Source organism: Pseudopipra pipra, chromosome 1, assembly GCF_036250125.1.
Source record: "Pseudopipra pipra isolate bDixPip1 chromosome 1, bDixPip1.hap1, whole genome shotgun sequence".
NCBI classification, from domain to species: domain Eukaryota; kingdom Metazoa; phylum Chordata; class Aves; order Passeriformes; family Pipridae; genus Pseudopipra; species Pseudopipra pipra.
Window position 1 is genome coordinate 147,790,041 of NC_087549.1, and position 23,040 is coordinate 147,813,080.

Genomic DNA, 23,040 nt, shown 5'->3' on the forward strand with positions numbered 1-23,040 from the left:
TGGTTTTCTCTGTTTCCTGTTAGCATGGGCAATTGCCAGGCCTAAAAATTTCATCCTACCTGGCCATTTCTCTTGGAACAAAATTCAACTTCCCCAACACCTCAGGAACCAGGAGAAAATTTTAGCAGGTTGTATGGATCATGGACAATCCCTGGCAATGCCGATGGAGCTCAACGAGCCATCTCCTTTTTGGTGACAACACTCCATGTCCAAGGCCTGAAGCTGCTGCTTTCCCATTGCAAACACCACCTCACCCTGAAACTGAGCATGTTGTGATGGGGCCCCGCTAACAAGTCTCAACATCACTCCTTCAAGGCAGAGAGTTCTCTTCCAGCATCATTTTCCCAATTAATTAGATGACCTCTGCTACTCAGCATTGGGCTGTGATTCAGGAAAAGGTCAGGCCTTTTTCATGGCTGCTCTTTCCAATTAACTTTTTGGTGTTCTCAGGCAGGGGTCTCCTGCCCTTCAAGCGCGGGAGATGCTCAGCATGCCATAGAGCTCGAAGGAGCACAGGAGGCTAAATGATCCTCCAGGGGAGCACCTGACCTGACTGCTAACTCCAGTTTTACGTGACAGAACAAGGCACATCCTCCCTTCTTTCTGCCAAAAAGGCAGAACCACAGTGAAGCAGCTCCATTTTCTGTTATCGGCTGCAATTTCATCCCTTCCCAGGCCTGCTGTCTGCTTGGCCTAATCCATGCCTCTGATGCAGGAGTCTACATCTTTTGTAGGACAGAGCACTGCATCCGGTATTCCCAAAAACTGCCTGCAAAGAAACAACTATTTGGATTGAAATCCCATAAGTACTTTGTGACCTGCATTGGTTTCCTGTAACCTGCACAGGTGTCAGTCCCTGCCTGCATATCCTCACTTTCACCATTCCTCCCAAGGCTTGGTTCAGGTTTCAGCAAATTCTGCTGGCAAGCGGTTGTCAAGACAAGTGATTTTGCCTGAATCAGGGGAAAATGGGTGGTCAGACAGAGAAGAAAGCTGCATCTCACACCTTTGCCAAAGGGAGAGTGGCAATGTGTGCTCAGACCATACCAAGAGCCTGCAAATTCCCATGGCAAAAAGCCCTTGTAATTGCGAATTACATGTGAATGAAGCCCACTGAAGTGCAAAGAGCTTTGATTTAAGCTCACACTTTCTCTATGGACAGCAAACCAGTGATGGGATAAACCCCCAAAAGCCCCACTGTCTGGAATCTCTGATGCTCACTTCTATATCTCTAAAGGAGACGTTCATCCTCACCTAAAGGGCAGGCATCCAGCTTTGCCCTTCCTGTGGCTAAGTTACCTCCTGTTGTGAAGGTCTGTGTGTTCCTAAGTGCTTAGCTGATGCTCTACACCAGGAGGAGATGAACCACCAGCTTGATTTCTAAGGATCTGATCTATCTGGCTTGGCCCATGAACCATGAGCTCTCTGAGACCAGTATGTGGTCATTGAACAAGAACAGCTTTGGATCATGTATTTGCCAGGTCCACTGGATTCCCCATCCTTACTCCTCGGGCACTACAAATTAGTGGGTACTGATGGAAGTCATAGAGTCTCTCTCTGCCCCAGTGCCCTGTGCACAACAAAAGAATGATAAAGCTGCTGAAGGTGGTAAGTGCTGGGATGTCGATTCCAATAACAGCAGTGAAGAACTGAGAGGGTAATGGACACATCCCAAAGCCTGAGAGCAGCTTGCATAGGAGCAGTTGCTGTGCAGTGGCATGGGCTGTGGCAAATGCCTTCGATACCACTCCACCCAGGACAGCTCCATCTCACTCAATGTTGTTTTGCTTCTCCTGCATGATGGCCCAACCAGCCCCTTGCACCTTATTTTTTACCATGAGCACAGGCCAGCAAGAAAACACTATTTCTGCAATGTCCCATCAGCACAGAGGAGGTGGAAATGAAATCTCAGCATCCAACAATGGGACAAAAGCTGCCAGGGTTGGAAATCCAGCATGGGTATTGTCTGCCCTATGAGTTCTCAATTCTCCAGTCTTTGGAGAATTTTGGTTTTACGCTGTCAGCACCATACACTTGTCCTTGGCCATTCTTCTGCTGATCACTTTGTGCTCTCCCCAGATCCCCCCCTTTTTGGGTGGTGGGGTTTATGCCATCCAGAACAGGCCCATATTCTGCCAGTCCCACTCTTCTTCAGCTCAGAGTATTTGACTGTCTCACTACTGAGAAATATTTATTCGCATCAGAATATCAGCACAGCAAAAACATTAAAAGGTAACTCCCTGCCAATCACTTGTTAAAATTTTGATTTCAGGAGCAGCTAGTAATATATGGGAATGCTGGAACTGGCAGTCAATGGGGATCCAAACCTAAAGATTGCCTTTATCAGTAGGGCATCTGTCATTGCTTAATTAAGATGCAAATTGTAGCTGTCTCCATGGTGATGAAGTCACTTTATCATGTTGATGAAATACAAACATAGCTGGATGTGCCCAGCTGAACCAGCTATAACAGAAGAAAAAAATGTCAGGGTTTTCTACATCTCCAGCAGTGCTCAGCCAAATTCTACCCTTGTCTCCCTCTCCAGCCAACCTCTAAGAGGTCTCTGGGCATGGTGAGGTCCCAGCACTCACATCGATGGTGAGAGACTGAGGTAAGTGCTTAAAAAGGGGCAGTCAATAAAAAAAAATGGGCTGAAGGGAGCTGGTTACCACTTGTTCATGGCTGAGATCCCACCAGTATCCCTGTGCTGGCTGGCCAGAGCCCCCACTCCCAGCCTGTGCAGTGGCTCTGCAGAGCCAGAGATGGGAACCACAGCCCCATTGCCATGAGTGGTAAAAACCATCTTACCCAGCAAAAGGGCATTAATTATGGGTGAGTGAAATAATTACACGAGCCATAAGGATGTTTATGAGACATGCCTTTGGGAGGGATGAAGCAGTGAAGAATGTTTCCTGCCCTCCAGCTGCCATTTGCCAGGTTTGTGATGAAAAAAAGCCAGTTGCCTAAATCTCTTCTGTCACATTCGCTTGCCAGCTGGGCCATGCACTGAGATCTTGCACACCCAAAGTGGATGAAATACAAATATTCAGGCAAAAGGCCCAGAGCTGCCAGCAGAAGTGACTGTGATTTGTGCCTCTGGGTGTTTGACCCCACCTCAGTCCTTGGGACTGGGCTTGTCTGGGTGTGGAAACCCCCACACTCACAGCTGCAAAAAATCTGATGAAAATGGGACTCTTTTGATAATCCAGGATTCACAAGAAATTTTTTTTAACCCTGTGACTTCTTCAAGCCCATTTCATGCCAAGCTGGGTCCCTTGCCTGGTTTTTGTTTATAGTCACTGCTGGTAGCTGCGTGAGCCCAGCTCAGTGCTCAACTCCAACAACCTTGTGGTGTCTCTTGAGGGACTTTGGAGACTTCTTTGCCTGTCCTGCCTCAGTTTTCTCCTGCCTCAGCACCTGTTCTGAGACACTAAGTCCTGTCCCAGCACGTAGCCAGGGTACCTGTGGAAATCTTGGTGGCAAGTGCCCTTTTGCTCTAGTGTAGGCTCTGCTGCAAGCAATGAACCAAATTTTCCTCCATGGTCAAAGCCAGCAGTTGCCCATGTACCTCAGACCTGGTGTGTGCTGTAGCCCCAGTTTGGTAGCTCCTCATGCAGGTCTGTGTGTGCAAAGGTGCTCTGCAGCCACTCAGTGTTTATCCTTCCTTCAAGCAAATCAGCTTTTTCAACAGGAATAAACTGCATCCAGGGTGAGGGATCATCCTCACCTGAGCTGAGGCAGGAGCACAGCACTTGGATGTAGATGAGTGCTTAGGCATACTTGGAAAAAAAGAAGCCTGATTGGCTCCCAAGACGATGTCTTGAAGTGATGAAGAAAGAGTAATTTAAAAATCAGCCACCTAGAGGCAATTGTGGCAGCAGAGAAAATACCCTCTGGCAGCAGCAGAGTGGCTAATTGCTCCAGTTTGGGATTCATGTGATCATTCATTAGCTCTCATTTAATAACAATTTACTCTGCACTGATGTGGAACTCTTCATCTCCTCTCCAGCAACTCCACAAATACCAAATCTGGCCCAAGATCACCGGCAAGGGGGATCACCTCATGGGGAAACTGAGGCATGGAAGGGCTCAAGGCCATACCAGATCCCTGCAGAGCATCCTCTGCACTGCATCTCTCAGCTTCCACCCTTTGCACTTTCCCCTCCCTTCCTGTCTTCTTCCCTCCCCTCCCCTTTCCTCCCCTCTCTTTCCATTTTCCACTGCAAGTAAAGCAGCGTGAAGGCAAGAGAGAACTGCTACATACAAAATAAAGACCAAGGGTGAGTGTTTGGCGTTTGTATTGGCATGCTGGTGTGCCAACTATTGCAAGAAGAACAGGAGACCTTTCCCCTCTAATTAAGCTGGAAGGTTGCCTTGGTGCCTTCATTACAGGTTTCATTCTCAGCTTAGAAACCAATGGACACCAGTGACTGGCTGGGCTGATCATCTCTTCTCCTTTTCTTCCCCCAAAATCCCGCAAGTTTGTCCCAAATTTCTGGCTATTTCACACAGATATATCTGGACATGTACCACTAAAGCTATTGTTAAGTCTTCATGCAGTTTTAAAGTAACTACATGAGGATTCACAGGACTCAACATTTCCCTCTGCCATGTGGAGGTGGGAGAGGGTCCCTTTTCTGTGATGCCTTAGCAGGCTCTCCTCCTGAGACACTCCAAGCAGGTGGGCTCACATGGGCAGACACTGTCCTCCAGCCCTTTCTCTATCAGGGTGGCCACAGCTACAAGGTGGGAATGGTAAGGAAAAAACAGAGGCTGGTGGCCAGCCCTGCACTAGCGATGCCAAATGTAAAACTTCCAAGAGGGGACACTCCGCTCCCTTCATCTCCAGAAGTGCCTGGGGAGGGGTGGTGGATCCATCCCTTCACTGTCCTGCTTCAAGGCAAACAGCGCTGCAATTTGTTCTTCCCTCTATTCACAGAATCACAGAATACGCTGAGTTGGAAGGAACCTACAAGGATCATCGAGTCCAACTCCTGGCCCCGCACAGGACCATCTCCAAGAGCCACACCATGTGCCCAAGAACATTGTCCGAAGCTTCTTGAGCTCTGTCAGCCTTGGTTCTGTGACCACTTCCCAGGGCAGCCTGTTCAGTGCTCAACCACCCTCTGGGTGAAAAACCTCTCTCTAACATCCAACCTAAACCTCCTCTGACACAACTTCAGGCCATTCCCTCAGGTTCTGTCTCTGGTCACCACAGAGAATAGAACATTCTCCTACAAAGAAATGGACACTGATGACCAGTGCATGTATTTACCTTCCCAACCTCCCAGCTAGACAAAATATGTTGTTCCCAACCTGAGCCAAGGGCCCTGGCCATCATCTCCAGGACATGGGTTGCACTGCTGGCATGGCAGCCAGCAGGCATTCCCAGTGCACTGGGAATGGGAGAGAGGCAGGACCTAATGAGGTCAGGAGACACATGTGGTCAATCCTCTGCAATCCTAGGCTTTCACTGCAGGGCCTTGGTTTATCTAAGTCACAATCACATCCTCGCCAGGCCAGGTGGTCTGGGTCCCAGACAGGCCCATGGCACAAGCATGAGCAAGCCTTGGGACAGCCTTTGGGATGGCTTGACATGTGCATCCTGCACCTGGTGGAGATGGTGCCAAGTTCTGGCTGTATCACTGCCAACCTCTCTCTGCCCCTGGAGGAGGTCACCACAAGCACGTGGTGTGCCAGGTGTTGGCCTCACTAATTTGCCAGGGGTCACCTGCAGCTGAGGCAAAGACCACCTCTGGCTGAAGTGAGGGCTTTCCACTCATCCCCCTCCAACAGCCCCGCTAGACTTGATTTCTGTCCATTTTGAGCCTTCCCCATGTGACCGACGATGACTTCCACACAATCCCCATTGTCATCCACCTGCCAGGGGCACAGAGATTTCTCTTTACTTGAAAGCAGCTTAAGCAGCACCTGGTCTCTGGACAGCTTTGTGCACTGCCCTAGCACAGCTCTTTCCCACTGAGCTCTCTGGGACAAACCTTATGCTCCTGGCCTGGGTAGAAGCAGAAGAAAAAGAGGGAGAGAATTTCTTCCATCAAGCTCCCTGGATGCATCCATGCTGAAATGACTCTCAGATGGCCTGTCCCATACACTTACAGTGCTCATTTCCTGGCACAACCTACACTTGCAGAAGTACCATCAGCTGGAACATGCCTGGACTGGAGGGCAGAGCTGGGGTCATGCTGGCCACAGCAGAGGCTTTTCTGGAGCTGTGCTGTTTCGTTTCCTCTCACATTAAAGGCTTGGCAAAGCACAGCACTCATCAGAAAGCCAGCAGGATGGAGTGTGCATTGCTGATGGCAGGTTGCAGTTCTTCCTAATTAAAGGCAGGTATTTGAAAAGGGCTACAGCTCTATGTATTATACTTGTGCCTCCATGCCATCACTCTTCTGCTTTCCTTTGCCACTTCCAGCTGTTACATACCATCTATATGATCTCTGTCCAGATTACTAATGAATGCCTCCTTAGAACAAAAATTGGCTTCTTATTTAGTAGACTCATAATGATTATGACCTAAATACATTATCAGCCATAGGGCACAATTTATTTTAAGCTGCAGTACACAGGGACTGAGGTTTACGTTCCTTGATGCGATTTCTTTTCCTTTTGTAAAAGCAATTACGTGCATTTGACTGCATATTGCCATTGTGGAAGCTTTTTATGCGAGAGTTAGTTGTGCACAGAGCCATTTATAAATGGCAATTCAAAGAACAGGCAGCAATACAATGGGGCCTGCAAGAGGGCTTAAGGAGAACGGAAACTAAATACAGGAATTCAGTGTGCTCCCAAGAAATTATCTGCTTTCACTCTCATGATGGATTGAATTGTCAAGAGGTTTTATAATATACAAGGGAATACCAGTAACTGGTTGTGTTACTGTACTCCAAATGCCAGCAATACAGATTAGCAGCGTGCTGATGGAGTTCACAGCTGGGTGCCGCCAGCCCAGGGGATTTGAGCAACATTTGGGGACAGAGCTCGAAGAATCACTTTTTGCTGCTCCTTGCATGGATAATAAAATATAACTAGTGTCCTTTGCAGTTATTTCAGTGGGTAAAAACAGCTGAACTGGGGTTCTCAGGTCCAGTCATCTCTCTGGAAGGTGTTGGTGTAGTGCAGTCTCAAATCCAAGCAGCCCAGAAGGTTCATGCACAAAGAACTGTAGCATGAGCTCCCTTACCCAGCTTCCTTGGGTAACATAAAGCATTAAAGACACTGAAAAAGCTGTACTAAGAGAAAACATTCACTATACCTGCTTTTGAAAAAGATGTGGGAAAGAGAGAATGGACTTTGCAGAAAGGTTTTGATCTTTAACTACGCAGGAGACTCAATTTTCAAAAGCAACTGGAGATCTATGCACCTTAATTTTTGGCTGCTAAATTATAAGCTCTTAAAAGAGATTCTTTGACAAGCAAAAGCAGACATCAATTTTCAACCAATAGTCTACATGGATGTGTAAAAAGGAAAGACCCAAAATAATTAGTGACTCTAAATTTTAGGATTGGGAACAAAAGGTGCTTGGGCTTGAGTCTCCCAGGAACACTGTCCTTTAGCCATCTTCTCCCAGTTTGCTCATCTTATCCATATATTTCTTTAGATCAAAAGTTAATGGCATATACAGAGTCTGAAAAATTTTTATTCTTGAAGAAAAAAAAATCCCAAGGCCAACCTTTCAGTTAGTTGATTCTTGGATTTGTTGTCATCTTTGTAATCATGACTTGGTTCCTTCAGGAGTGCTTTCAGGCACATTTCTTTTGTGTTCCCTTTTGGAAACTCCTTCTTCACTTGCTCTGTGTTTCAGCATCTTTTGGCAAAATACTTGAAAAGGTGATAAACCCCGTAATGTGCCATACAAGCAAGAAAAAGACTGTCCTTAGCAGAAATTAAATGTCTGTGTTCCAGTGGTACCCAGGACCTCTGCACACAGGAATTTTTGGATGTATGTGGACAGGCTCTTTGTAAGATGCAGTAGGTCCAATAGGTTTCAGAGGCATCAGATACTGTCCTTGCACAGAAAACACATTTGGAATCTCCAGGGAAATGCACAGAGCCCTTAAATCCAAACCAGAGGGCATTCCTTGGCAACAGGAGGGAAGGTATGTGCAGGACACAAGTTGTCTGGGCTCATCCCTCACCTGAAATAATCAGAGATGGGTTAAAACAGAGGATTTATAGATATTTCAATCTCGTCAGAAAAAATGGTCCTAAGGGCAAGTTTCATCAAGCTCTTGTTATGGATTCCAGGTGGTGCAGATGACTTACTGTAACCTACTGGACAGTATTACAGCAAGGGGGTCCCAGGCTTGGATGGAGCCTTCAAATGCTGCTGTGTGGTACATAAATAAAATTAACATGGGGAATTAATTACTTTACAAAAGTTTAGATTGTCTATGAGCCTCCTGTTTGCTGCTTGTAACATAAACTGACACGTTTCCTGTTTTCTTTTGTAAAAGTTGCTTTTCACCTTCAGTTTCCTTTTAATTTCTTGGAACTGTGCAAACTTCATTATCTTCCCAAAGGCATTGGGAATTAGGATTTTCCCATGCTTACTGCAAATGCCAATTATCAGTGCCAAAAAAAAAAACCAACCCACTGTGCTCCCCTGAAAGCACCATTCCTAGGAGCTATTTGTTTTTAATGAAGAAATGCTGCAATAAAGGTAATTAAATTAGAATGGAACTTAATATATAGAACTAGTGGTAGGAAAGAAGGAGAATGGGAACCTTAATTATACCTGACAGAGGTATGTGGCAGCACATCCAAGCAGAGTCTATATTTTTCTCTTGCTTGATACATCCCTGCTCAGTTTATGGCATGAAATCCAGAATTTTTAATAGTTTCAGTGGCTTTCAGCAAGTCTGGATAATGAATGTTACCAATGCTTGTGATTGATTTTTTTGCTGTATTTTTATTTAGGGTTTTTTGGTGTATTTTTATTTAGTTTTTTTTTCTTTTTTTTTTTTCCCCAAGGAAGGACAGTCTTGCAGATGAGGCATTTGTGTACTTCTCTTGAGAGCTTGGGTTAGCTCCTGGCTCCTCCATAGATTTCTTGTAACTTTGGTTTCTTCTTCCCTAGGAGGTGAGAAAAAGACCCATGGCTCGTTCTGGAGGGTGAATCCCCCCAGTTAGCAGCTGTGCACCTGGAGGGCACTGTTGTCTAATCAGATCCATTGCCCAGAGGAGGGAAGCTTGTCCTTTCCAGTGCAAAGAGAAAACTGGGGATGATGTTGTGCAGACTTGGATCCCCTGAGCACCTCTTGGCTCACCAGCAGCAGACGGAGCTGCTTGCCAAGAACCAGAGGAGGAGGTGAGGCAGAACAGAGCTGGCCAGACTCACCAGGGAAGGGGCTGAAAGGAGGACCAAGGCTTGGGATCCTGGGACCACAGTGTCTATTGCCCAGCTCTGGGAGTCCCTAACACCACCAGAGCACCAGTGCCTCCCAGTTGCTCTAATTGTCCTAGCAGCCCTCATCCATCCCTGTTCGTGGCTGCACCTGCCTTTGACTCGAACCTGGGGGATTACAGATGTGAACAGCCCTCATATGAGGGGGTACCAATGCTCTGTTTCCTGCCTCTGCTGCAGAGACCCTTCCCAGCCCAGCAGAGGGATGTTGGACCCAGACCCTCCTGAGATTTACGACCACATTTCTCATTTTCTTAGGTTCATCATGCTGGTCACTGTCTGACCAGCTGGTACTCCTCATCATTTCCAGGTGATGAGGTACACAATTATGTCAGAAAGCTGCATTTTTAGTGGGTTCCCAAATACATTGCCTTGCATTTCACACTGGTGAATTTTCTCTCTTTCTGCTTACCTCAGTTCTCAGGATCATGTGTTTCTGTTGTTGTTTCTCTCTGCTTACATATTGACATTACCTCTAAATTTTGCCGTTAGCAGATTTTGGCAGTCATTTTCTGCACCCAAGTAACAAAAACATTGGTCTCAAAACTGTTTCTTAAGGAACTTCAGTAATAATTTCCCTCCCTCCTGATTGCTACCTTTGCAGCAGTACATGTTTTCATCTCCCCTTCTCCCTGCAGCACGCCTGGTTTGCAGTTCATTTAGTTTCCATCCTTCCCATCTGAGCTAATCTCCCAGATGGTGTTTAATCAAGTGCTTTCTTCCAGCCACTCTGGATGAGCTCTACTGCACTCTCTGCATCTAGAAACCTAATTATGTTCCTGAGCTAACTTTGATAAGTCCATGCTGCTTGTTATATCATTTATCTCCATTATACTTTTCTTCAAAATCTAATCTTCAATCTTACAAGTTTTTGAGGTCAGACTTAAGAGCATTTTACTCTTTCCCATTCTTCTCTTCCTTTCACAGTCACGTGGTGCCATCCCTGGCAAGACAGATGAGCTTAAAATGGTTGTTTCTGCCCAGAGGTGTCACATGGGACTCAGGAAGGGAAGTAGGTCCTTCCATCTGCTGGATGTGAATTCCTGGAGTTTAGGGTCAGCCTGACTCTGCTGTGCTCCTCGTCTTGTTTCCATCCTTCTCTTTCTTTCCTCCTCTTCCTTTTTTCTGTCCATGGGTGGCATCAGCACTATCTTCCTGAAGACAGGGCTGAAGACAAGCATATATTGTGCAGTTTTGTTTCCGTGCTTATTGTTGCCTGTTTCTCTACTTTTATGTCCCTTTATGTGCCTAAGGAACATTTTTTCTTCTGGCCTTCATGTTTATAGCAAGGTCTGGCTAAACATGTCTGCCAATTTTTGCTTTAATCACTACAGCTCTTCTTTTTAAAGATACAGCTTTCCTCTCCAGCAGCTCCTTTATACCACTCCTTATTGTCTCTCTGCTTCTTTCTATTACTGTTCTTGAGGCATCTGGAGTTTCCTGCAGACATTTATCCTGGAGGGTGGAAATGTTGACAATTGTCCTGCCACACAAGGTAAGGACATCTGAAGCCTTCACCATATTAAAGTCATCTTGAATACTACTTCCACCTCTCTGAACAACCCATCCTAACATTTTAGAGTTCTGCTCTGGAAATAATGAAATTCAGTTGCAATCTACTTTTGCCTTATCCCTCCTTTTAGTTTCACTGGCATATTTAGGGATGTCCAATGTGTTATTTAAGTTTCCATCTTACCAGTGCTGGCTGCACTCTTCCTTCTCATTTCCATTTGTCGTGGTTTAACCTCAGCCAGCAGCCAAGCCCCACACAGCCTCTCATTCACTCCCCCACCAGTGGGATCAGGGAGAGAATCAAAAGAGAAAAAGCTGAAAAACCCATGGATTGAGAAAAAGACAGTTTAACAGGGAAAGCAAAAGCTGTGAGCACAAGGAAAGCAAACCAAGGAATTAATTCACCTGCTTCCCATGGGCAGGCAGGTGTTCAGCCATCTCCAGGGGATCCGAGCCCCATCACGTGTAACAGCGACCTGGGGAAACAAACACCATCAGCCCAAATATTCCCCTCTTCCTCCTTCTTCCTCTCATTTTACATACTAAGCACGATGTCATATGGTCTGGAATATTCCTTTGGTCAGTTTTAGTCAACTGTCTCAGCTGTGTCTCCATCCAGCTTCCCAGGGACCCTCAGCCTTCTCACCAGCAGGGCAGTATGAAAAGCAGAAAAGGCCTTGGTTGTGTGCAACCCTTGCTCAGCAGTATCAAAAACATCTCTACATTATCAGTGCTCAGCACAAATCCAAAACACAGCCTTATACAAGCAACTGGGAAGAAAATGAACTTTTCCCCAGCCAAAACCAGCACAAACCATTGCAGTGCTCTCTTCTACTTCCCCTTTTCTGGCTCCAATACAAGAGCCTCAGGTAACAGACGTAAGAAATCTCACTTCTAGAGGACAAAGTCTTTCTTTCAATGTCATCTTTTCTATCTAATGCCTTCTAAGAATAATTGAAACCATGTCAGCCCAGGTTTTCAAATAGATTTCTCATAATTTTTATTCTTTCACCTTAGAAGAGCATAAAATCCAACTATAAAAAGTTGAATTCTCAAACTGATGTTGAAAATGTGGGCTGAAAAAAAGCCCCTATATGCCCACAATAAATTTAGGAGTACTTTGGTAGCGTTGTGACCCCTTTGAGAAAAGCGAGGAGAAAATGTATGTCTATGCTTTACCTTTTGTTTAGCCCCTTTCTTTTATTGATGTTGAATTTTCTAATGGTGCTCCAAGTATGTGGAGTCCAGAAAATCATCTATAACATTGATGTCCAGAGAAAAAGTGTTTCTCTAGATAATATTGTAAGATCAAGTGGGATTCAGGTTAAAAGTTAAGGCACCTATACTGAGGTGTCTACTCTGTGTTTCTGTGTGACCACCATGAGTTAGATCCCTTCATAGTCCATGGAAGTTGAGTCAACAGACCCCAGAGAGCTCTCCAGCTCACACTGTGGTGAACACCCAGGTGGGGTTCAGGTTCCTAACAAAGTTGTCTGAAGGTTTTGGGGTGCCCCAACATATCCTGCCTGGTCTTCAGAGAGCAGTGAGGCCCTTTCAGGTCCTGTTCCTTGTCTGCCTGCACCATCCAGAAACCACAGGAGCCTGGAATGTCCGTAGATGCTCATATCTAGACAACTGAATTCCATCTGTGTGTTTGTTCAGCTGAATCTCCCTGAAAATCTCCCACATGTGGAGGCCTTCGGTTTGCATTGCTGGTGGATCAGCAGATGTTTGCAGCTGGAGCGAGCTGGGAAGTTTCTGATGGCACATTTTGATGCACTTTGGCTGAAACGGAGGTGAGAAAAACAGCAGCAGCTCTGCTCCCTGGAATCCTGGGGCTCCCAGGACTCACAGTTCTCAGGTTTAGGCAGTGGTGGCAGGAGAACAATCAGTATAAAATGGCCACAAGCACATTTAACCTGCAAATTAATCAGAAGTTTCTAAATATCAGGATTATACTGCTCCCACAGCATTCCCAGCAGAGGAGTGCCAAATGCTTTCGAGACACATTATTAAATTAAAACATTATTTATTAAACTGAAGACAAGGTTGCCATGGCAGTGGGGGAAGAAGCTTCATGATGCAGGAAACCTCATAACATCTCTGCAAAGTGGGATATACAGGACTTCTAGCTCTGTGTTTTACAGGGGAGTCTGAGGAGTTCACAGTTCAAAGTTGTTTCTTCCCTTCATAATGGTAAAAATTGGCATTCCTTGGGTGGTTTTTTTGGGTTTTTTTTGATGTTTTTGTTTGTGTTTTTTTGTTTGTTTGGGTTTTTATTGGTTTTTTGGTTGGTTGGTTGGTTTGGTTTGTGGGAGTTTTTTTTTGGGGGGGGAATTGGTGTTTGTTTGCTTTAACTTAATTTTCTTTGTATTTTCTATCTAGATGGAAATTTTGAAAATTCATCTGCTTTATTAATAAAAAATAAATCCAAACCAGAAGTGACAACTGTTTTGTGTAGTAGAAAATCCAATATTTAACTTGCTCTTGCTGTAACAATAAATAAGAAAGGCTGTGGTGTTGCTGAGCTTTCTCTGCATTCAGTGTAACTTGCAGACAAAACAATTGTTTGACTTTTTCTTATACATCTTCTTGATACTTCTCTGCACCAGTGAGTAAAACATAGAGATAAATACTGAAAATAAGTGTAATGCCTAAATGAAATCAGTTATTTTTGTGGCTCACAGAACCTGTGAGTCTTCTGTGGTGTCTCAGAAATCCTTGAGAAAGATTTGCTTGAAATGGACATAGTGGAAAACACCTTATGACAGATGTCATTTGAAAGGGGTTGTACTGTCTTTCACTGATTTGTGGGAGTGCATCTCATTCAGGTGAGAATGGAACTGAAGCTGAAAAAAATGAAATAATGACGTTGAACAAATTCTGTGAAAATTATGACATCTATTGTCAATGGAAAGAAATAAATAGCAAATGCTTCAGTTATCTTCACAAAGATTTTTCTTAAATGCAGCAAACTGAAAATTTCAATATTATTTCCGCATCTTGCCCATTATAGACCTTTTTGAACCCATTCCTGTTTAATTCCTGAATCACAGACAATATGATTTTCCTCCTTGCAAGGCTCTTAAGAGGAAGCCAGCAATAATTTTCCTGACCTTTTTCAGTACCCTGTGCCAGTATTTCAATAACATTTAGTAGCAAAAGGTGTTGTTTCCTGGAGTTGCCTTCAGAAAGACTTCAGATAAGCAATAGTCCTGTGCTGAATGCAGAAACAGGTCAAATATTTTTTCATATGGAGATACTGAAAAAAAAAATTGTTCAAAGAGAAATTCAGCCAAAAATTATCAAAATCTCAAGAAAAACAAAGGCTCCATATTTCTAACTTCCTCTGTTGTTTTTGGTTTTGTTTTTTTTTCAGGGACTATTATTTCTGTAGTTTTCATGTCTCAGCCTTGCTCTTCTGGAGAACTGAGACCATTTTGGAAGTAATAGTAGGTGCATATTTAGAGATGACTTATGTTGGGCATCCTACAAGGACTTTGAAGGCCCAGTGCTCTCCACGTGGTGGTCAGTTGAAACTCTGCTTGTTTAAAAATGAAAGATGACAGGCTAAAAAGAGTTTGATGAGCAGCTTGCAAAAGGCATCAAAATATCAACCTATGACAACATTTAAAAAAAATATTTCAGGACAAGAGGCTTACCCAAAAGTGGTAAAGCCCATAGAAGACTGAGGTGCAGAAGGAGAACTCGGATAAGGCCATTGCAGAAAAACTGGATTCATTTTTTCACATGCAGGCACCTTCAGCTTTGGATGTCAGGGAAACACCCAGTCTGGGAAAAGGCCACTCATCTCTGGGAGCTGCAGCTTGCCACATTATTTCTACAAGCTGTATTTTAATTGGTAGGTACAAATAAGTGACAGGATGTGTGACCAGCATAAATATTTCCAAGTAAATATTTTGGGGGGAGAAAAATCAGGTATTATGCAGAGATCATTTAGAAAAAAGCTGATTAGCTTCAGAGTATTAGTGAAGCAGAAAATTGGCTTGGAATATGATTGTTAGCAGCTATCTTGAGAGCTTTATTCATTTATATCCCTATTTTCTTTACAAATGAGTTGAGGGATTACCTTGCACTAAGCAGACTAAGAGTCCAGCAAATTCCATTCAAGAAACAGCAGAGGAGTTTTCCAGTGTCTTAAAAACAGTCTTTCTTGTCAACGTGGCTGTTTCCAATAAACAGCTTCTGGAACCTCACATACCTGGCTGCTCCCCACAACTCTTTCCTCCCTAAGAAAAGCATTCTCTCCATTCTTCCAGTGGGGAATGTTGCATTTAACCGACAGGATCTGCAGAAAGGACGTGGGAGAGACACCCCATTCCCACCATGTTTGCTTTGACAGATCTGTCTACACCCTTTTTTCGCTCCGTATCCAGACACTGTTTACAGTTTGCTGCCTTCCCCTCCACATGGCCCCAAATGCAACGTCTGTCATGTAGTGGCTGTGTTCCCTGTGCTTGGGAAGGTACAGCTGCCTCAGAGAGAGATGCGTGGGAATCCTGCTATTTCTTTAGCCTTAGAGATGAAAATTTGCAATCACAGTAACATCCCAGCCAAGGAGCTTTCATTTGGAAAGCAGCCACGTTGCAGCTTGCGAAGATCACTCATCTTCTTTTAATTACTACTTCAAATCCTTGAGAACCTTTTAATAATTCTTTGTTTACAGTTGAAGGCAAGAACACTTGGGCACGTCGTCCTCTTTCAAGTAAACAGGTCACTAATTAAGTCTGCTTTGAAGCCAAAGGCACTGGTTTGCAGAGTCCTTCCAGCCTGATTGAGCATCCCCATCGCTGGAAGTGTTCAAGGCCAGGCTGGATGGGGCTCTGAGCAACCTGGTCTAATGGAAGGTGTCCCTGTCCATGGCAGGGGGTTTGGAATGAGATGATCTTTAAGGTCCCTTCCAAAATCACTCTATGATTCTGTGATCACAAGTGTTGCATGCTCAGACCCAAAGCCAGGCACTGCAGTGAGAGTGGTGTGGGATTGTGCCGGTGTGAAAGGAAGGGAAGGCACAATGGAAGGATGAGAACCCCATTTAACTTCACCATTCATTTTCCATGTAAGCCTTGACTATCACTTATTCTGTGTCTTTGAAGACTGACACTGGCAATGCTTGATGGTTTTGCAGGGAAGCCTGTGGCTTGATTCAACTGCTGGGTTGAATTGACTTGGCTATCTAGAACTTTCCCATGGAGAAATGCTCCTGAGCTCTTCCCGAGGCAAGGTCAGGCAGGACACTGAGAGCATTGCCAACAGTGGAGGTGACTCTACTGGGTTTTATGCATGAGAGGTTTTCTAGTGTGAATCATGTCACCACGTTATCAGCCCACCCGCAGCAGCTGCATGGAGCAGCTTTCACCAGCTGACAGACACAGTCCTATTCAGAAATTACTTACCTGATTGCATCTTGGATGACCATAAATACAAAGCTGTATACATCTTGAATGCTTTGCTGTCATTTTCCTCTCTGAATCTTCGTTCCTGCTCAGAACCTGCTGCACTCCTCTATTCTTCATCTGTAGGGTGCATAAATTAAATTAATTTATTGACTTATTGACTTTTTTTCTCATTGACCTCAAAACTTGAAGAGCCAGGAGATGATTGAATATCTGCATGCATGAATAAAAGGCTGATAAGTAATCAGAGCAGTGTGTAGAATAGGTGAGCAGCTTCTGAGAGTAGGAGGAGGAGAGTTTTCACTACAGGCTGAACTGTAAGCTCCAGTTCTCCATAGGCCTTGATCTGCAGGATCCAAACAAAATTACCACAGGCAAGCAGAACAGCTCTTATTTTTGTAGCCTCTGGGTCAGACAAGACCACAGTGCTGAGCTGTACAGGTCCAGCCAGTCATTCTGTACCAAGTATATGTCTGTTTTACAGAATTGGCTGGAATATGTCACAGACTCACAGAACCATTAGGGTTGGAAGGGACCTCTGGAGATCATCCAGTCCAACATCCCTGCCAAGGCAGGGTCACCCTCTAGCAGGTTACACAGGAACCTGTCCAGGTGTGTTTTCAATGTCAGTGTTTCCCAGTGTGGATGGACCTTCCTGAGAAAGCTGGGGGTTAGCACATGAGAGGGAGCAAGGAGACAGGTGGCTTGCAATGAGCTGTAACACCCGCATTTGCTGGAGTTGTTTCACGTTATGACATCCAGGGCAATACCTTCCACCTGGAAGCAAAATAAAAATCAGCGTATTTGTCAGACTGTTGATCATAACAAATAGGAGGGAGAGGAGCTGTGTGGTTTCTGTGGGAGGGATTAGGGGAGACAAGTGCTAACGTTGCATTACGGTTGTGTGGGATAAAAATAGCTGTATTCATGGTCAAAGTATCCTAAAAATGTAAGAGAAACTAAGTCAGACTAGATCACTCAGCCCAGCAACCTTCCTCCAACAGAGGCCAGTAGTGAACACCTCAGTAAGGATGAGTAAGTGCAGTAGGGCTTCCCCAGAATGCTGTCCTAGACTCCAGTTACTTGTGGCTTGTGGAACTGCTGGCCCAAATGATGACCTTAATGAATATTGGTCATTTGTCTTTGAAATAACTGTCATAGATCCTCCTGGTTGTTTCTCTGCCTGGATGAAGAGTCCTTAACTAGTAAGAAAATCTTTCTGCAGAAGCCTTATTACATATTTGATCATCACATCACCCTTTTCTTTAATTTTTCAATTCCTAGAGTGCAAAATTTATGTGATATTAATTTTCAGCCATAGGATCAGATCTGTACTTGATGTGCTAGAGTAGCCTGTTTTCCTTGTGTTCTTGGTTCATTTTCTAACCATTTCTAACAAATGTTCCCTTTGCATCAAGCTAATATTTTCACATAACCACATATTATAAACCCAAGAATTTTCTTCTGGCTGATAATAGCTCACAGTCCATCATCATACCAGCAAAACTAGGATTATTTTACCATGTGCATCACTTTGTATTAATATGCACAGAATTGCTTCTGTCATTTCATTGCTTGGACACCTAGTGGCACAAAGTGCTTTTGCAATTTTTCACAGTTAACTTATATCTACTGGCCTAAATTTACCATCCTAGTTATTGACCTGGCTTGCCTTCCTAAGGTTCAATTCATAAATATCCAAAGCAGTTTAGTCTGGATGTGGTAGGTCTGATAAAGAAGAAGACAGATGATTCACTTCCTCACTTACACTGATACAAAGAGAAAATTAAAAGCTTTGGACTCTAAGACCTGTACCTCACATCTGACACTCTAGTTTTGTGCTTGAACTTCAGAATCCCATGATGTGAATAAGATTCTTGTGATCAACATGTGGCTTTTAGTCAATAATATGAAACAAGAAGAGGCTTGAACCAAAAGGCATACCATGCAAGAAATGTTTTCTTACACCAAAATTGTTCCAATAAACATTGTGTGCAGCTCCCCTCCAGCAGAGAATTGTTCCTCTTCCACTTTCCCTCAGATACATGACAACATACCTGTTCAGTCTTGACACAGCACATATCTTCCTGCTATTCCCTTTACTGTGTTCATTTTCTACCTAAAAACTGGTTCTTGTTCTTGTAAAGAAAAATTGCTTTAATAGTATTTTTTTCTTGCAGATCTGTCTTAATCTGTTGTTGCCTGCACAATAAACTACTTTAGCAGTACTCCCCTGACCCCTTAGATTGAATCCTCCTGTCTGTTCGAGACTGCCCCAATTCAATAGTTGCCAGTTACCACAGATGCATCTCTCTGGCTTATTGCTACTCTGAGATCATGCACAGCCTGATGGCTGGGAAAAGCTTTGTTTTATCTTCTGTCAGGCTTATATCATGCTCAGTACTTGCCCATCACACCACTTTTCTAGGAAATGTAATATGAATCTTCCTCTCCTGAATATCTTCAGCTGGAGCACCAGGGATATCTGAGTCATGGCAGATCTATGATGAACTTTTTGGTTTCTCTTATACCCTTTGTGGGGTGTGTACTACTGCTGCTGATAAATGCATGCTCCCCTCTCTAGATATGAGCAGTCTGAAATTTGAACAATGAATTATGTTCCCTTGGTCATTTCCTAAACAATTTCTCTGATGAAACTGTCAGGTCTTAGCCTCTGCTCCCTCTAAGCAAACAGCAGCCTCATGCAATTTCCACCAGGTATTGTGTTCCTTCCTTTGAAATCCCTTTCCTTGCTCACCACCATACAAGCCCTTTCTCATTACCATAGGCAATTTCTATTGTAATTTCACATCCACTGTCCTTCCATGCATAATGACAACTTTATTACGAGGCCTTATTTCACCCTGCTCCCTCCTGCAGCTCAACCCACGACTCTGGAATTGCTGGAACAAGCCTCTTCTGCTACATGGTAAAAGCATGTTCATGTGCTCTGTCTCATTTGCCTGAAGCTTGGCACATCCCAGTGATTGCTCTTGCCTGTGTGGGGCAACAAAGGTCTAGAATAACCCCTCATAACTAGGAAAAACCATGTGGGAGTGGTGCATCATTGATGCGATGCTATCAATAACTCTCAACAAAGGAGTGGCTAAATTATTTGAGAATTATCTTAATTTTGCCTCCTTAAAGCCTTTCTTCTGTTGGAAGAATGACTCCTCCCTGGAAAGGACAGAGAGAGAGAGTTCTTTAAGGTGTAACATGTGGAAGGGCTGTGTGAGATACAGAGGTGTGGATCACAGGGCTCAGAGGGTCTTCAAGGGAGCACAAAATTTATCCCACTGCCCTGAAAATGGATCAGCTCTGTATAAAATCCTGGTAGCTCTTCCTAAAGATGTCCAAAGGGGAAGGTTTCACTGCCTCCAGATACACATCACCCCCCAAGTGTTGGTCTTGCCACTTGCTTGCTGTTCCAGAAACACACAGTATTGTCCTCTCTTGATATTTCAATTTGTACTTGAAAATTTTTTTCTAGTTTTCACAGTGGTTCAGTTCTGGGCAGTTGTTGAGCTAAAGCTTGTCAGTGCCTCTCTGTAAGGTGATGGGCCCAATGCACACCATGGTCAAAGTACCTGTAGTCACAGAAGTACCAGAGGCAGCACTCAGTGCTCTGGGTTGATGTTTTCTTCTTCCAGGAGATCCCAGTCTCCAAACTTGCACAGTTCGGGGGCTCAAAATTCAAACAAAATCTTTCTCCTTGTTCACCACTTGTCCTTTTCAAAGTTTCTTCTGGAAACACAACAGGCAAATTTTGTGATCCTTCAAGTGATGACTATGAGTAGGCTGAGGAAATTCAACCAAAGGTGATGAGAGCTTCAGTAACTGCTGATGCACCACTTCCTCAGGGGGTGGCAGGTTGGTGTGTCTGCACACCTTGGGTTGCATCTGCACCCTTGGAAGATGCTAAAACACACCAAATCCCTTGAGGAAAAAAAAAAGAAATTCTCTATTATTCTCTATTCTCTTTAAAATGCCCAACACCTATCAGACAAGATGAGTTGTGCTGGTGTCTCCATGGGGGCAACAGTCACCCTGCTGCAAAGATGAAAGGTGCCACGAGCTGCAGGGCCCAGGCAGAGCTGTGATCTGAGGCCACTTGTGCTGTCTGAGGCCATTGACTGCTTCTGAATGGTTTCCTCTTCACATTTCTCTTATTTTTTTGGTTTAATATTGACAAGCTATGCTAGAAGCACAAAGAGAGATCATAGAACTCCCCCACTGAGGGAGAGGAATTCCTCGTGGTCCTCCCTAAAATTGTGTTCTCTTCCTAAGTGCCTGTGAGAAATGTATGGAGGTGTTTTGCCTCCTAATACTTAATTTTGGCTTGGAGCTGTGGGCATGTACAGAGCCAGGAGCCAGATATATGATAGCAGCACTTTTTAATTTTGGAATGTGCTGCTCTGAGGAAAGTGCTTTCCCTATGTGCAGGTCAGCAAATTTTAGGCTTTGTGATGCCATCAGTTTTCAAGGCGATCGCCCACACCAGGTGAAAAGCAATGGCCCCACAAGTCTGTTAAATTGACCAGTTTGGGGGCTTAGGGCTGGTCCAGAGTGAGAGATACCTTTCCTTGTCATCACCTCTGTGGCAGGGGTGGTGCTGAGAGGAGGTATCCAGTGTGCACAGAGATGCTCAGGTGGATCCAGTGCTGCTTGAGAGATGGACCATGTCCTGGAAAGGGAGTCCCACCTCAGGGGACTTGTGCTCAATATGCAAAAGTTGCTTTTTATGCAGAAGATTTTGAGTGAATCTGCAATAAATTTTAATTTGAGAGGTGCTGGGTGTCTTACCTTTGTCTGTCTGTGGCATGACTATGAGCTGAGCACGGGTCTTCCAGGCCTGAGGAGAGCTAGTAGATGTCCATTCCTTTCTTTACAGGAAAGCAGCTTTTCTTTAGGCTGGAGGATGGCTGATCAGCTAGATCATACTGGTAATACTTTCAACAGAAGGGGCTGAGTTTAAAGTGCTTTTGGAAACACACCTCAAACTACAATTCAGGCAAGGCTTTAGCAGATATAAAACTGTGTGTGTGCTTTGTGCATCCCTGGAAAGAAGCCCCTCTGGACCCCATCAAAAGAGGACGAGCAGGAGACCTCCTCTCCAGCCCCTCACTCCCACCTCTGCGCTCTTCCTTCTCCTCCTGCTGGACTTCATTCCTTCAGGGCATCATTTTTAACTAACACTTCTAATGCTCCAATTTCACAGGTTCCTGGTGTATAATTAGAAGTCCTGACATCCTTGTCCTCTTCCTCCCTGGTGCCATGGACCTGCTGAGAGAAGGAGAGAGGCTTTATTCCCTCTCTCATGGCAGAATCAGCGGCAGGCCCTTCGCCAGGACCATACATCTGTCAGCATCCGTCAGCCTCCCTGTAATTAGCTCCAAAGCTGACTGCCTTCCATCTCCCAGAGAGGCCAACACCTCTGTGTTTACTTCTCACTGGAAAAAAAAATTCCTCCTGCAGTCACCTGAAAGTGTCTGCAAGCTGAGAAAAGTGCAAATTCACAGTGACGTGCAAATCTCCCCTTAATATCCCCCAACCTGACATCATGACACTTCCTAAACAGAGCCCATCTCTGGTAGGAAATGCACAAATCTGTGTGACACAGCTGAGCCAAAGGGCAGTTCCTTTAGAGGAGTTTTACAGCCAAGTGGCAGGACGGACGTGTTTTTAAAATCCTTGTCTTTCTGTTTTTCTCCCCAAGGAGTGAATTATTGCGATTTTGTGATGCTGGGAAGGAAATGAAAAATAACTGGGGAGTAGAAAGAAGTTTGACACAACAAACTGAGGCAAGTTTTCCAGTAGAGATGAACACAGCCCCAGTCTGTAACCCTCATTTTCACTTCTCTTTTCTCCCCTTCTTTCTGGGAATGGGCTCAGTCCAGGTGCTGGAGCAGCCAAGGTGGATGCTGTGCTGTAACTCAGACTTGCGTTTATTTTACTTCTGTCACCTATTGCAGGACGTTGTAAACATTGATTATAGTTTTTAGATGTTCATAAGACTTGCAAAGAAAGGCTTTAATTATTTTTTTTAATCACCTATAGTATAAATTATTTACAGCAGTTACTACAGCCCAACTGAGCTCCCACCAGAGGTTAATGAAAATTTTACCACTGACCTCAGGGCAGCAGAAACAAGTCAGAAACAGGACCCTTGTGTCCAGTGCACTCCGATGAAAAATATTGACTCTGATGAAAAAGGTTCCACTGGCTTTGAAGTTATCTGTATTGAACTGTACATTTTTATATTGTGGGTCATATAAATGTCTATTCACATAATAATTTCTTTTTGTTGTTCTTAATAATTGATTTTGTTACTGTTTGGGGGGAGTGTTTTTGTTTTTGTTTGTTTGGTTTTTTTTTACCCAAGATGACATTTCTTTCTCTCATTCCTGTTTGTGTGTATACAGCACTCAGTAGGATGGCATCTGGGATGGATGATAGGGCTGTTTGGAGGGACTATGGTGACTAAAACCAGGTAATATAAGGAAGAAAGGGAAGGGTAGGTCTGGGATTTGAAGTTTAGGGATGCTCCCTGTGTCCTCTGCATGGAGCAGGTCTCAGTTTAATAGTGAATGCTCTCTCACACCTTACAGTGTTTTTCTATAACAGGTTAGTGGGTAAGAGGATGGAGGTGTCAAACCACACTCACACGTGTGTGCCTGAGGGGGAGGA

General features: G+C 44.3%; 2 long non-coding RNA genes across 3 annotated transcripts; both read left to right on the plus strand.

Moving 5' to 3' along the window:
- Positions 1 to 2,347: 2,347 nt before the first annotated feature.
- On the plus strand, positions 2,348 to 9,448 carry LOC135403893 (uncharacterized). The gene is made up of 3 exons (XR_010425521.1): positions 2,348 to 2,611; positions 4,010 to 4,280; positions 4,940 to 9,448. It is a non-coding gene; the product is annotated as an uncharacterized LOC135403893 (long non-coding RNA).
- An 11-nt stretch (positions 9,449 to 9,459) lies between these two features.
- LOC135403894 (uncharacterized) lies at positions 9,460 to 22,647 on the plus strand. 2 transcript variants are annotated; one of them, XR_010425523.1, is made up of 2 exons: positions 9,460 to 13,132; positions 21,253 to 22,647. It is a non-coding gene; the product is annotated as an uncharacterized LOC135403894 (long non-coding RNA). The 2 variants fall into 2 exon arrangements; XR_010425524.1 differs by lacking the exon at positions 9,460 to 13,132 and adding an exon at positions 14,207 to 14,798.
- Positions 22,648 to 23,040: the final 393 nt, after the last annotated feature.